This window comes from Trichosurus vulpecula, chromosome 2 (assembly GCF_011100635.1).
Source record: "Trichosurus vulpecula isolate mTriVul1 chromosome 2, mTriVul1.pri, whole genome shotgun sequence".
NCBI classification, from domain to species: Eukaryota; Metazoa; Chordata; class Mammalia; order Diprotodontia; family Phalangeridae; genus Trichosurus; species Trichosurus vulpecula.
In genome coordinates this window covers 403,857,561-403,863,525 of record NC_050574.1, presented here as the reverse complement: position 1 = coordinate 403,863,525, position 5,965 = coordinate 403,857,561, and the positions used below count along the sequence as shown (strand labels likewise).

General features: G+C 37.1%; 1 pseudogene; it reads left to right on the top strand.

Moving 5' to 3' along the window:
• The first annotated feature begins 1,614 nt into the window (after positions 1-1,614).
• LOC118838991 lies at positions 1,615-2,283 on the top strand (annotated as a pseudogene).
• The last annotated feature ends 3,682 nt before the right edge of the window (positions 2,284-5,965 follow it).

The window sequence follows — 5,965 nt, the reverse complement described above, 5'->3', positions numbered from 1 at the left end:
AAAGCTGGGGAACAGTTTTTATAGGCAGTGTCTCTGATGAAGGGCTCTTTTTAAAACTGTATAGAGAAATGATTCAAATATGTAAGAACACAAGTCACTAACCAGTTGATAAATGGTCAAAGGATAAAAACAGGTGGTTTTCAGAGGAAGAAGTTATAGCTATTTACAGTCATATAAAAATGTTCTAAAACACTATTGATTATAGAAATGCAAATTAAAACAACTTTGAGGTACCACATCACACCTATCAGATTGGTTAACAAGAAGCTGCCTTGTTGAGGAGTTTTGAACTGATCCAGCTGTTCTGGAGAGCAATTTGAAACTATTCCCAAAGGGCTATAAAAGTGCATACCCTTTGATCCAGCAGTACCACTTCTAGATCTGTATCCCAAAGAGATCATAAAAGAGGGGAAGAGAAAGAACACAGAAATGCAAATATATTTATGGCAGCCCTTTTTAGTGGTGGCAAAATATTGGAAATTGAGGGAATATCCATTAGTTGGGGAATGGCTGAAAATGTTTGGGTATGTGAATGTAATGGAATAATATTGTTCCATAAAAAATGGTGAGCAGGCAAACTTCAGAAAAACCTGGAAAGACTTCCATGATCTAAAGCTGACTGAGGTGAGCAAAACCAGAACACTAGACACAGTATGAGCTACATTGTCTGATGATCGAGTATGGATTACTCAGCTTTTCTCAGAAACACTATGATCCAAGACAAGTGCAAGGGACTCATGAAGGGAAATGCTATCTGTATCCAGATAAAGAACTGATAGATTGTTAATGCATTTTAAAATATATACATATATATATATATATATATATATATATATATATATATATATATATATATTCACCTCATCCTATTCCATTCTAGTGGTTTTTCTTCCTTTTGATCTGTTTCTCCTTTCACAGCTGTGACTAGCATGGACATATTTTTGCATGATAATACATGTATAGATTATATCAGACTACCTGTGTTTTTCAGAAGAAAGGAGGAGAGGAAGTAAGGAAGAAAAATTGGGAACTCAAAATGTTGTAAAAATGAATGCTAAAAATTTTCTTGATATGTAGCCAGGGAAAAATTAAATAGTATTAAAAACACACACGAAAAACTGATCCACTAAACTGTTGATTGAATTTAACAAGTCGTTGAGGTAAGTGATTTATTTTATGGTGCTCAAGGTGTGGTCTCATATGGTTGAATAATTGAGTTTCATTTTTTTTTAAATTGCACATATTAAGTCTATGTAAGTTATACTTTCTTTTTTTAAATACCGTAATATACTGTTTTTTTCAAGAATCTGCTAATTCACAATTTGTGATAGGTCAGAATGAGACCAGGTTGAAATGCATCCTTGTACTACAGATTAGTTAGAGGTAGCTTAACCATAAAAAATTGTAGACTTCCGGGAGCCAAGATGGCGAAGTAAGCAGTAAATCACTATAGCACTCTCACATTCACCTTCTAACAACCGTAAAATAAGCATCCCAGAAGAAATCCTTGGAACAGTGAAACAGCAGAAACACCGGGTGGGGCTGTCTTTTAGCCCAGGAGACTTGGAGGATTGGCAGGAAAAGTCTGTCTGAGGCAACTGATAACCCGAAGTCATGGCAGAGAAACCCAGACTCCACCACTTTAACGGAAGAAGCCAGATTGAGTCCGTTTGATGGCTCCTCGCAGCGGCTGGAGTTGAGTTTGAAGAAGTGATTTTGGAAACAAGAGAACAATATTTGAAGTTACTTGAGGATGGATCTCTGCTCTTTCAACAAGTGCCTTTGGTCGAAATTGATGGAATGAAACTCACCCAAACTCGAGCCATTCTTAGCTACCTGGCTGCTAACTACAACCTGTATGGGAAGGACCTGATACAAACAGCATTGATTAACATGTATACGGATGGCATCTCAGACCTGATATTTTTGATTATGACACATTTTTTCAAGCCACCTGAAGAAAAGGAGAAGGAGATTAAAGTTATCCTGGAGAAAGCCAAAAGCCGATATTTCCCTGTCTTTGAAAAGGTTTTGAAAAACCCTGGACAAGATTATCTGGTTGGCAACAAATTTAGTTGGGCTGACATACACCTGCTGGAAGTTATTTTAATGGTAGAAGAATTATGTGCTACTGCGCTCTCTGAATTTCCACTGCTACAGGCATTTAAAACAAGAATCAGCAACATTCCTACAATTAAGAAATTCCTTCAGCCTGATAGTCAGAGGAAACCCCCATCAGATGACCACTATTTGACTACAGTGAGGAAGGTTCTACAGTATTAATGGCCAAGGGTAGGCCAATTAGGGAATGGAAAGAGATTTCAGCTCGTTAATCAGAAGATGTGGATTCAAATCCTCCCTCCGATGCTTGCAACTTGTCCCTGGCCTTCACTTTCCTCGTCTGTAAAATGAGGGGGGTGGATTATGGTCCATTTGAGCTCTATATCAATGTCTATGATATTAAGAGTATAAAGATTTTAGCCACATTGTTATCAATAGCACAGGGTCAGCATCCTAGTGGATAGCTGAAGCCACTCTCTAGATACTAAAAATAAAATGTTAGAAGAGCACAAAACTAATGATGCCAACAAATGCAAAGCTGATTAAATTTAAAAGTGCCTTTGTGGTGAAAAAAAAGAAATTGTAAATATAAGATTATGCAGGTAAACAAACAAATAAACCTATTAATAAATGAATGAATGAAATGCAATGTAGTAAATAAAATTCCAAACATCCTGTAAATGTAGACATCTTTTAAGAACTTTAAATAAAATATCTCTTAAAGGAAATGAATGCTAATAATTTTTAATTGGTTATATAGCCTTGTGGTCATAGCTCCAAATTGCTTTCCAGAATGTCTGAATGATTATACAACTTCCCCAACATGGCATTACATTTTTAAATTTTCCCACATCCTCCAACATTTTCTCACATTATTTTCTTCAGTATTTTTGTGCCTCCTTTTTCAAGCTTTTGACTCTTTTTAAATGATTTTCTTCCATCACTCTAATTTTTCTTTTCAATATTTTCTCTACCTCTCTTATTTAATTTTCAAAATCCTTTTTGAGCTCCTACATGCCTGAGACCAATTCATATTTTTATTGAGGGCTTTGGATGTAGGAGTTTTGACTTTGTTGTCTTCTGCATGTGTTTTGATCTTTCTTGTCACCATAGTAACTTTCTACAGTCAGAAGATTTATCTGTTATTTTGTCATTTTTCAGCTGATTCTTTAACTTTCAACTCTTTGCTAAAGTGAGGTTCTGTTTTCAAGATGGAGGGCACAATGTACAAAGCTTCAGTGATTTTGTGCAGCTGTTTTCAGAGATACTTCTAGGGATATGTAATTTTTCATTTTTTTACAAGGTAGTGTGATACAAGAAAAGGTGTTTTTGCTCCTCTTGCTCTGTGTTCTGGTTTGTGAGAGACCACAAGCACTCTTTTCTGCCCTGGGACCATGGCTAGGGTTCATGTTCCCCTGGGGTTGCAAAGTCTTGTGTGCTACTATTCCTTCTCACCCCTGGACTGCTGTCCATTACTGGAACAAAGATCCAAGTATGGAGAATGCAACAGAATCCTGCCTGAAGTGTCAGTAAAAGGATTTCCGTAATCACCTTCTGACCAGTTGTCTGACTCATTACCTTATGTGGGCTAAGAGGTCTAGACATTACCATTGCTGCCACTGACTCAGTGGTCTCAAGGTCTGCTACTGGTTTTCTGGTGCCCAGTCTGTGCTTGTGCTTCCTGTGCTGGAATGTGCTCTACTCTTACCATGATGCAGCAGACCTTTTCTGCTCACCTTCTTTCTTGGGATGGAAAATTGTTTCACTTCATCCTTTTTGATTGGCGGGGGGGTTCTTTCATTGTAGAATTTGTTTAGAGGCATTATTTTAAGCTATTTGGGGATATTGGAAGACATCTCAGGCATGACCCTGTCTTTTCTCCTCCATCTTGGCTCTGCCTCCTAAGGAGTTCCTTTCTTGAGTGATTTTTTAACATATTTTTCCATGTGGTCAATTCTACTTTTTAAGCTGTTATTTTCATTAGTATCTTTTGCCTCTTTTTACCAAGATGTTGACTCTCTTTTCATGATTTTCTTACATCACACTTTTTCTTTTTGAAATATCTTCTCTTTAGCTTACTTTTTTAAATTCTTTTTAGTTATTTCAAGAATTATTTTAGAGCTTGAGACCAAGTCACATTTTTTCTTAGGGCCTTTGGATGTAGTAGTTTACATTTTGTTGTCTTCTGCATTTGTGCATTATTCTTCCCTTTCACCACAGTAATTTCCTACGGTCAGGGTCTTTTGTTATTTGCTCATTTTTCTGGCCTATTTCTTGACTTTTAACAAGATATTAAAGTTGGGCTTTTTTCCCTGTTTGGAGGGGACAATGTCCCAACCTTCAGGTTTTTTGGGCAGCTGTTTTCAGAACTCATTTCTGGGTTGTGCAAGTTTTTAGTTCTTCCAAGTTAGTATGCTCTAAGGAGAGGTGTGCTTATTGCCTGCCTGGCTTCTGCTCTGTTCTCTGAGTGACATTTTGATCAAGGTTCCTGCTCCCTAGTGGCCACAAATTTTTGTCTGCTAGTGCTCCTCTTCACCCTGGGACTGCAAACTCAAGACTGTGACCTGTACACCATATGGTCATTGCAACCTTCAAGTCTTCAACCCTGTACAGTAAAGGGACCCCTATAATCTATTTCTGACTAGTTGTCTGATCTCTCTTATGATCTATAAGTTGACTGCTCTGAGGACTGCTGCTGCAGATTCCAGGTCTGATACTGACTTAGTGTAGCATTGCCTGTACTAAATTGCATTCCACTCTCCTCACTGTGTGACAGATCTTTTTGGTTGACTTAAGTTTTGTTTCGTTAGAAAATTGTTTTTCTTCATGCTTTTGTTGGTTTGCTGCTCTAGACTTCATTTTGAGGTGTTATTTGAAATTGTTTGGAGAGGAATTTTGGAAACCTCAGGGAAGTACCTGCTTTTTCACTTCCATCATGGCTCAGGACCACCTGGTAATTTTTTTTTGCATTTAAAAATATATTTATTTAATATTTTTAGTTTACAGCATTGATTTCCAAAAGAGTTTGAATTACAAGTTTCTCCTGAATTCGACCTTCCCATCCACTCGAAGATAGCATATATTCTGATTACTCCATTCCCCAGTAAGCTCTCCCATCTGTCACCCCAATCCCCCTATCTCCCTTTCCCTTATTTTCTTGTAGGGCAAAATAGATTTCTATGCCCTATTGCCTGTATATCTTATTTTCTAGTTGCATGTAAAAAGTTTTTTTGACCATTTACTTTTAAAACTTTGAGTTCCAAAGTCTCTCCCCTCTTCTTTCTTCACCCACCCTCCCTAGGAAGGCAAGCAATTCAACACAGATCACATGTGTCATTATGTAAAACTTTTTCCACAATACTCATGTTGTGAAAGACAAACTATAATTTCCTCCTTCTGATCCTATCCTCCTTTCTTAAATTTTCTCCCTTGACCCTGTCCCTTTTTTGAAAGTGTTTGTTTTTGATTACCTCCTCCCCCTATCTGCCCTTCCTTCTATCATTCCCCCTTTTTTATCTTCTTCCACCTTCTTTACTGTGGGGTAAGATACCCAAATGAGTGTGTATGGTATTCTCTCCTCAAGTCAAATCCAATGAGAGCAAGATTCACTCATTCCCCCTCACTGGCCCTCTCTTCTCCTCCAACAGAAATGCTTTTTCTTGCCAATTTTATGCAAGATAATTTACCCCATTTTATCTCTCCCTTTCTCCCTCTCTCAATATATTCCTCTCTCATCCCTTAATTTTATTTTTTTAGATATCATCCCTTCATATTCAACTCACCCTGTGCCCTCTGTCTATATATCTATATCTATCTATCTATCTATCTATCTATCTATCTATCTATCTATCTATATATGTCTATATCTATATCTATATCTATATATCTATATCTATATCTATAT